Below are 10,101 nucleotides of genomic sequence, written 5' to 3' on the forward strand. Positions count from 1 at the left end.
TAGTTATAATAATGCTAACATAATTTGGATCAAAAGGTTTCAGGGGTAATAGATTCACTATATCTGTTTTAATCCGCTCTATCGCTTGTTAACTTTCTTCACTACACGTAAACATGCACCCTTTCTTCAACAACTCAACAGTGGTGTTTTTTGTGCAAAGTGTGGAACAAATGTCAATAATCTACCAATTCTAAGTATGAATGCAGCTGTTATTTGTTTGTAGGAAATGGTGCGTCTTCAATGGCTATGATGATCTTACTCTTAGGCTCTATGCCCTCTGTGCTAATATGATGGCCTAAAAAATCAACACCACTGGCTTTAAACTTGCATTTGTCTGCATGCAAATCTAACCCTTTTTCTCTCAATACGGACCACAAACACACCTCAATCTTTCATTATGTTCTAACATGTTTTCACCAAACACAAGTCCGTCATCTTAGAAATATAAAACTCCCGATTGATACTGGAACATTCACCTAATAAGTCTTTGAAATACTGAGGAGACTGACACAGGACCAAAAGGCATACGTTTATAACTGAAGGTACCCTCAGAAGTGATGAACACTGTGAGGTATCTGGAATCGTCCGTTAGGGCAATTTGTTCATAAGCTGCAGACATATCAAAGCTGGTAATAATCTGTCCCCCTTTTAATGTACACAGTACCTCATTTATGATAGGGAGAAGATCACTATGAACCCAAATGCTGTCATCTAAATCACGCAAATCTACACATAATCTTAATGTATGATCTGCTTAGTGGGCCAGAACAATCAGTGCCTGCAACTCAGAACTTTCAATTGGCTCAATGATATCAAGCACACACAACCAGGTTAATTATTTTTTTAAGATTATCTCTTAAACACAGTGGTACTTCATGAACTTTGTGCACTACAGGTGAAGCATCAGACTTTAACACTTTTTGGTGTTGAAATCCATTCAATTTTCCTAGTTTATCACTGAACACATCAGGAAAGTCTTGAATCCATTGCATACTGGATGTAACATTCATATAACACATAGACATTTTCTCTAATTGAGATTTATATATAACTCGATCTGGATGGTTAGGATCCAAAAGTATATCGCCTTGATTGTTCCATCCTAATAGCTTTGACAAAATGTAGTCACGTAAACAACCACATTCGCAACTTTCTTCCCAAATTCTGATTGACCTTTAAACTCCCCCTCAACTTCAATCATGGTTCCCTCCATAGGCAAACAGCTTTACATTTTAGGTTTTTGACACCATGGGTTGAACTTTTTTGAACACCCCATATCTGCCATCACTTGGATCTCAACACCATTAAGTCAAATTTTACAATTAGGAGGTTTCCTCTTTATGGTATAAATGAACTGTTTGTTGACTCCTACATCAACTCTTCATCACAGTCGCCTTGCCCAGTTACACTAAGGACAATGTCACTGTCACTCTCCACTCAGATGATCCTCTTCACTGATACTAGATACAAAGGGGATTCGTGATTTGCGACATACCCTAGAAAAATAGCCCATTTTGTTGCACTTAAAACATATTTGGTTTAAGGCTGGGAAACTTCTAGCCATAGATGTGTGGCTTTGGCCACCATACCTGAAGCATACTAAAGTATTTTTAGCCCTTTGATCATCATTATCCACATTTTGATTCACTTTCCATTTGTCGGTACTTGCATTCTTGAAATCTTCAGAATCCTTGACTAAAGGTTTGTGCTGACGAATCGTTACTTCTCCACATATATTCTTGTAACTGGGAGTAGAAATCTCTGAAGTAAGTATTGAGTTTCCAATGGCTTTAGCAATCTTTATTGCAGCTTCTAAATTGGGCTTGACAGTGGACAACAATTGTTCTTGTATCTTGCTGTTGTATGTTTTCTCAATTAGCTGACAATGATTAATCTCCTCCCTCATATCGTGATGATCACATGCGAGCCATTGTTTTTGGAGCTGGTACAAAATCATCTACCTTTTCTCCTTGCATTTGTTACCTCAGCAAGTGCTTGGCGAAAACTGCTTGTGTAACGCTTGAAATATGGTTGCATACTCTTCAACTACATCAGTTGGACCCTGGTCACCAGCTTCATTCTGATGTACTTACCCTCTTAGCTCAACTAGAGGTAATGTTTTTTAAATTGTTCAGCCCTCAGGACCTAAATTGTGTTACAAAAGTGCCTTCTTTCTTAAATTAGTGAACGTGTCACCATCCACTGCATCTATATATGCCTCAAATAATTTGTTCCATTGTGTCCATTCTATCGATAGTTTCCCATGAGTTGTTAAGAATGGTGGCGGACGAGAAACACATTGTGAAGGATACTATACGTTTTGGCCCAAACTGCTGGTTTAAATTACATTTCCATTTACCCCAAGTCCCAAAAAGCGACTCGTCTGACTTCAAGATCTCAGCCCTATGGGAAATCCTCTGATGTCACGAAGTCCGACAAATTTCAAAATGGGCCCGTGACATGTACGGTCACACATGCGCAAAGGTTCCTATTTTTATTTTCAGTCACGGAAAAAACAGGAAGCACACCGATGCCTGACATGAGCTCTAATGACCTGGATGGCACAGATTTCAACTCAGATCCCAGCCATCCAGTGTGCAATGGGCAGGTGGTCATCTCTGATCTGTTCAAGCTGAAAACCAGCTGATCCTCTGGCTGCAGAGGAACATGCAGATGCCGCAACCCCCCCACTGTAAAGAAGACCAACGCAGAATTATTTTAAGAAGTCTTCTTTATTAGCGCTAAACAAGCGACCGCCAGTCCCTGCAACCAGCAGCTCCCAAACGTTTCCTCAACCGCCTCCCTTGCATGTTCCATGGAATCACCACATCAAAAACTCCACGGAGCATGCGGACTCAACCTTTAGCCAATATTGGACTCCTATAATGCTGTTGTGGTGTGAGATCGGTAAGAATGCTGTCTTTTGTGGATTTAGCTTTAGGTGATGTTGGAACATTTATGATTTCTTGGCACAAGGGATATTCCTTGAAAGGAAAGACCATGATACAGTTATGCAGCATGCGCTACATGCAGCCCGTTCATCTGACATCCTTAGGAAGAATGAGAAGCCTCAGCTTCTACGAAGCTGGGCACAGAGAGGATGGCTGCCATGAAGTTGATTTAAAGTATTCGAAGGTTAGCTTCCTTGCGTTTTGCAGGATTTAAGATCACAAACAGACCAAAAAGAAAATTCCATCAGCTGGTCAAGGTAATTGAAGAGTCAAAAGGAAGCTGCTTTCAGATGACTTTATCTGTAGAGATTTCGAATTGAATAGATCAGGTGCAATAGTTTTGTCTAGACTATCCGAGCAGTTATTATGAATCAGAAATCACTGGATAAGTGCCAGTGAGTGGAATTACACATTTGAGCATTTAAGGCTAATGAAGCATTCAGACCCGACAGAGGGTCCGATTTAGAGTGCAGACGACTGTTTAGGTTAAGCCAAGGCAGCGCATGCACTGCTCTGCGAGGTATGCTGTATTCAGGTAGGGAATTGAAGCTCCGTCCAGTCCCCGCCCATATTTTTCATTGGCTTATGTCATTGTCCACTGTAAACTGTGGCTGTTCATTGGTCATTAGGCTTAGTAGTCCTCCTTAGTACCGCCTTGTCTCATTTTGTAACCTCCATGGCGACACCCCCTGTCACTTGTGTTGTTACTCGGTAGGCTTTCATTACAGCCTCCGAGCACTATTTTCTCAAATAGCTTTGTCTTGCTTGCTTTTGCATTCTTCGTAAGCCAGTGTGAGTTACATTTTCTCAGAAGACCTACTACATTCCCAATCTAAAGTGGTGTATGAGTTATCATAGTTAAGTGGATTGGCAGCGTCATAATGAATTCCTCTTCTAGAAAAAGATGATCCGTTATTATATAATTCCAGGCATTCAAGGAAGAATTAAAGAAAATATTTGCCGAACATTTTTTTATTCCTTCCGTGGATAATAAAATAACGAGAGAATCAATATCTTAGCTTCATCTTTCTATTTTATTCGACTTGTTGCTGAAACTAGAGGGACATAAGAAGAAAAACCTTTGCTTTTTGAGGATTGAATAATGGGTTGATATATCTCCTAGCTCAAACTGTAGATCCTCCATAGTCTTGTGGAGTTACTAGATACGCATATACAATAAAATCAAAAAAGAAAAGTCCCAAGCAAAAACAGTGATTTGTCAGAAAAAAGATCAGAAAATTCACAGAGTTTAGATAATGTTGAACGTGTTCGAATAGATTGCATTTGAGGTCACATTTCAAAAGAGGGAGAAAACCGAGAAGAGGATCCCAAAGTGTTTGTATTTTGGGAAGAATAATAATTCTGTCAAAGATTGCACATCAAACCCAAAACTGTATTTAAGACTTTAGTTTCCTCTAAAGTGGAAATTGGCAAATAAAGAATTTGTTTATGATTGAGACCGAATTGCTGGGTTCAGAAGATAGGGTCTCTCACAATTTAGCTCATTCAGTTTAAGTGTGTCAAACCCATCTCACTTTGGTTGCACAACTCATTTTTGATGGAAAGGCATTCTCTCATTAAAGAGATGGTAGAGTCAGGAAACAAGAGGATTTTTTCTGAATCAGACTTTTGCAAAGTTCTTTAATATTGGTGTCAGGCCAAAGGAGAAACCTGAACCAGTATGTGCCATCGATGGACGCAATTTGACTTCCAGACCAATACCACTAAATACAAAATGTCATCAAGTGTAAATTAAGTTTTGTTTGATTAACGCTCCTTATTTTTCATAATAAATTGCTATTACTGTGGCTATGTCTACACAATCAAATAATTCATCAGGAAACTGAAGTATTCATCTATTCATCATCATTTTTGCCAAAAGCAATATCTTCCAAAGAACAGGAAAATCATCTTGAGAAAGAAAATTTCTTATCCATGCTTCTGTCTCAATACCTCAAATTCTGGAATGTTTATGATAAAGCCAGTATTCTACCTCCTCATACAGAATTGGACTGAAGAACAAGTTACTTACCTTCCTTAATGCCTTATCTGGTAGAGACTATATCTAGCCGCAGATTCCTTCCCTTAGAATTCCCCCCGGGCATCAGACTGGATTCGGAAGATTTTTTGTGAGCAGTACCCCTGCCTGCCGGTAGGTGGCATTGATCGTTTCCACATCCATCGTCAGCACCGGATGTCATGTTGCTGTACCTATATAGGCAACACCAAGGTACGCTAAGGTCATTTCCTTTTCAAGACTTTCCACGCCATAAGCAAGGAGCCATCAAGAACAAGTGTGTCAAAACTAGGGCCCTGAAAGGGGTCATCCCTGTCCCTAGAAATACGTTTGCAGAGCTGGGAAGATGGGTGGGCCAGTAAGGAATCTGAGGCTAGCTATAGTCGCTACCAGATAAGGCGTTACCGAAGGTAAGTAATTTGTTCATCTGATAGAGACTTCTAGCCGCAGATTCTTTACCTTAGAATAGATACCCAAGCAATAACATCCCCGGAAGAGGGTCTGTGAACCAATTTTAAAAGAGAAAGTTCTGCAGGACCGAACAGGCAAAGTGCCCATCTCTGTGGACATGACTATCCAGACAGTAATGTTTGGTGAACGTAAGCAGGGAAGCCCTCGTTGCTGCCTGGCAGATATCCAGGACCAGAACTCCATGTGCTAATGCAGTGGTTGCTGCTTTAGCTCGGGTGCAATGAGCACGCAAACCTACAGAAGTTTGCTTCTTGGCTTGTGCATAGCAGATTTTGATGCAGATCACAATCCATCTGGAGATGGTCCGTTTCTGCATTGCCTGACCTTTGTTTGCACCAACATATCCCATGCAGAGTTGGTCGTCCACCCGAAACTCTTTCATGCAGTCAAGGTAGAACGACAGCGCTCTTTTCTGGTCCAGACGGTGGAGTCACTCCTCTTCCTTTGATGTGATGTGCAGGAGCAAACGAAGTAGGCAAGGTGATGTATTGGCCTCCATGAAAAGGAGTGACCCCTTTCGGCAGAAAGGAGGACTGAGTACAAAGCAGCACTTTGTCAGCATAGACTGAGAGATGAGGCCTGCAGCTCAGTCACACAGAGGGCAGATGTAATGGCCACAAAGGAAGCCTGTTTTTAAGGTGAGAAGCCGGAGAAGCTAATTGTACAGAAGCTCTAAAGGAGCGCCCATCAAAAAAGTCAAAACCAAATTAAGGTCCCACTGAGGCATGATGAATGGCGAAGGAGGGAAGAGATGAGTAAGACCTTAAAGGAACCTATGTACAATAGGAGACTTGAACAAAGAAGGCTGATCAGGCAACATTAAGAAGGCAGAAATGGCAGATAGATAGCCCCAATAGACAAGACAAAAAGCAAAACCTCGGAAAGAGGGGCAGAAAGGAGATCAACAGATTTTTCTGCACACTGTGTCACAAATTTCTTCCAACAGCAGGTGTACACTGTCTTGGTAGAGGAATGCCTGGCTGTCAAGATAGCATTACAGTTACAGACTTTGGGAGGAAGGTCAAAAGAAGGCAACTGTCGCCGCGCTAGAAGGTGGAGAGTGGACAGGTTCGAGTTGAGAACCCTCCCTTGCTGCTGCGACAGAAGATCTTCCCGAAGGGGCAGCCTGATCGGTGGATCGATGGCCATGCTCAGTAGCTCGGGATACCAAACTCTCTCCGTGCCCAGTCCGGAGCCACAAGGATGACTTGGGCCCAGTCGTTCTTGATCTTCTTGAGAACTCTGGGCAGGAGTAGTATAGGCGGAAAGACGTACAGGAGACCTGGGCTCCAGTCAAAATGAAAAACATCTCAGAGTGAGTGCTGCCTTGGGAACTCCAGTGCGCAATACTGCTGACCAGTGGCGGCTGGTGACATTTGAAAGTGGTGGGGCGTCAAACGTGTGGTGGAACGCACCGCGGCGAGCGAGCGCGCCCGATCAGCATAAGGAGGGTTCGGGGGGGTCCCCCCCCGAGAAAATGTGGAAAAAGAGTGGGCAAATGGTGCATTTTCAAGCAAATTTGAGAAAGCAAGATGGTTAAAAAAGCAATTGTGAAAGTACAGTTATTACATTAATAAAGAGATGTCAATGTCATATTAATAACATAGGTAGTTCTTTATTCAGTATAATCACAGAACTGCATAGCAGACTTCGAGATAACAATGCTGAGTACCATTCATACATAGCACATTTGCCATCAAAATGTTCTTTTTTTGAAGCATTCACCTTAACTGTTTGAGCTCGTAAAATAAGTAAAGCAGTGGCAGCTGGTGATTTTTCAAAGTGTAAAAAAGTTAGAACCAACTGAGCCCAACTGATATAAGTCAAGATCCGGGGGAGGGGGTTCTTCATCTAAGAAGTTTTTGAAAGAAAAAAAGGGCAAATAGTGCATTTTAAGCTAATTTAGACAAAAAAATGAAAAAGCAATAAGAATCTAGACCACACATAGGGTGCACGACAACTGAGCTGCCTCTTTGTTAATGGCATTATTGTAAGGAGGGAGGCTGAACACTTCTAGTAAAGTACACCTGCACCTCAGTAAGCAGTCTAGGGACATAGTGTTGGACTAAACCTGACTTGTATTTTTGTCACAAATCTAACAAAAAATAAAAACATAAGTTGGCAGTGTAAGGCACAAGACCCACCATGAAAGCTTTAATGTGAAAACACACTTCCTTCTGTAATTACTAAAACATACACAGCGACAGTCCTATTCTGCCTCAGCATTGTGGCTTTTATTGAAAAAAGGACACTAGATGGAATACATAATCTCCCAAATACATTCTGTAACTATTTCTCACAGCGAAACATCGATCACATGCATCAGTGTACACTGTTGTTGCTCTATAAAATATAAAAGCCAACAGTTGAAAAACTGCTGAAAAAAATATTTAAAAATCATAACAAAGCACAACAGTGCATTACTGCTGCATAATCAGTAGTTTTGCCTGTAAATTGGACAGTCACCCGAGGTCAGCTCTGTACCCCCAGAAACATCAAAGTCCAAGTTCATATAGGTGTTTTGCAAGGTATAGGAGATTGCATGCACTTTACTTGCTGCAGACAATGTTTGTGGTAGTACCAGAGAAATAAACAGTAAAAGCAGCCTTCCAGACCATAAAACAGGAGCACAAACATAACAAAAAAAACTGCCTACTCTTTCCCATTATTAAACGTTACCTCACTGTGTTAGTGATGACTTCACTCGGCCTCAGGAGTCTGCTGAGAGAAGGGTTCCCACTTCACCTCTACTCTCGCCTTCTGTCAGCAGAATCTGTTGCGCAAATTGCACTGCATTTTACGCTACTAAGTTAAAGGCATCAAATGGCGTGCCAGCCACCTAGCTTAGGCGGCAAGGAGCCTTTGATGTGGTTTCTAACACTTGCAACAATGTGAAACTCTATGTAGGTATTCTGGGTTTGCAGACCTCTTTACAGCACTAAAGTGAAATAACATGCGCTCTCTGACATACTTTGGGTGCTCTCATACACCAATCTATAAATAGAAGCAGATCGGCTTAGTTTGGCACACATGTATCCATGTCAAAAAGTTGTGGCGGAACCTGCCATTGAGCAGCACTGATACTTGGACCTGAATCCAAAAGTGGACCCAGCTTTAATTTTAAGAACCCTGAGTGAAAGTGCACCCTGCTTTAATTTGAAGAACCCTGAGTGCTTTCTGCCCTCTTACTCTCCCTGCTCTGCCAGTGGCTCTCTAATTACCCATCTGCCTCCTTCTACCCCTCTCTGACTCTGCCCTGCTCCGTGCTCTCTCTCGCCGCTCTGACTGCCCCTCTGTCTCTGCCCTCTTACAGTCAGAGCTCTCTCTCTGGCCCAACTGCCTCTCTCCTACCTCCTGCCACTCTCTGTCTCTGCCCCACTGCTCTCTCTGCCTCCCAGGCTCTCCCCCCTCTCACTCTCCCATCTCTGACTGCGATTCTTGAACTGCCTCTCTTTCTCTGCCCTCCTACTCTCCCCGCTCTGCCTGTCCTCTAACTGCCCCTCTGTCTCTGCCTTGCTCCTCTGTCCCTGCCCTGCTCCACACTCTTTCTCTCGCCGCTCTGACTGCCCCTCTGTCTCTGCCCTTCTCTGCCCTCTTACACTCAGAGCTCTGTCTCTGGCCCAACTGCCCCTCTCCCGCCTCCTGCCACTCTCTGCCTCCGAGGCTCTCCCCCCTCTTACTCTCCCCTCTCTGCCTGCGGTTCTCTCACTGCCTCTCTTTCTCTGCCCTTCTCTGCCCTCCTACTCTCCCCGCTCTGCCTGTCCTTTGACTGCCCCTTTGTCTCTTCCCTGCTCCTCTGTCCCTGCCCTGCTCCACACTCTTTCTCTCGCCGCTCTGACTGCCCCTCTGTCTCTGCCCTTCTCTGCCCTCTTACACTCAGAGCTCTGTCTCTGGCCCAACTGCCCCTCTCCCGCCTCCTGCCACTCTCTGCCTCCGAGGCTCTCCCCCCTCTTACTCTCCCCTCTCTGCCTGCGGTTCTCTCACTGCCTCTCTTTCTCTGCCCTTCTCTGCCCTCCTACTCTCCCCGCTCTGCCTGTCCTTTGACTGCCCCTTTGTCTCTTCCCTGCTCCTCTGTCCCTGCCCTGCTCCACACTCTTTCTCTCGCCGCTCTGACTGCCCCTCTGTCTCTGCCCTTCTCTGCCCTCTTACACTCAGAGCTCTGTCTCTGGCCCAACTGCCCCTCTCCCGCCTCCTGCCACTCTCTGCCTCCGAGGCTCTCCCCCCTCTTACTCTCCCCTCTCTGCCTGCGGTTCTCTCACTGCCTCTCTTTCTCTGCCCTTCTCTGCCCTCCTACTCTCCCCGCTCTGCCTGTCCTTTGACTGCCCCTTTGTCTCTTCCCTGCTCCTCTGTCCCTGCCCTGCTCCACACTCTTTCTCTCGCCGCTCTGACTGCCCCTCTGTCTCTGCCCTTCTCTGCCCTCTTACACTCAGAGCTCTGTCTCTGGCCCAACTGCCCCTCTCCCTCCTCCTGCCACTCTCTGCCTTCGAGGCTCTTCCCCCTCTTACTCTCCCCGCTCTGCCTGTCCTTTGACTGCCCCTTTGTCTCTTCCCTGCTCCTCTGTCCCTGCCCTGCTCCACGCTCTATCTCACGCCACTCTGATTGCCCCAAAAAACCACAAACATACTTTAATTTTATTCTAAACCAAAGGAATGTTACCACTTT

Source organism: Triturus cristatus, chromosome 7, assembly GCF_964204655.1.
Source record: "Triturus cristatus chromosome 7, aTriCri1.1, whole genome shotgun sequence".
Lineage (NCBI taxonomy): Eukaryota > Metazoa > Chordata > Amphibia > Caudata > Salamandridae > Triturus > Triturus cristatus.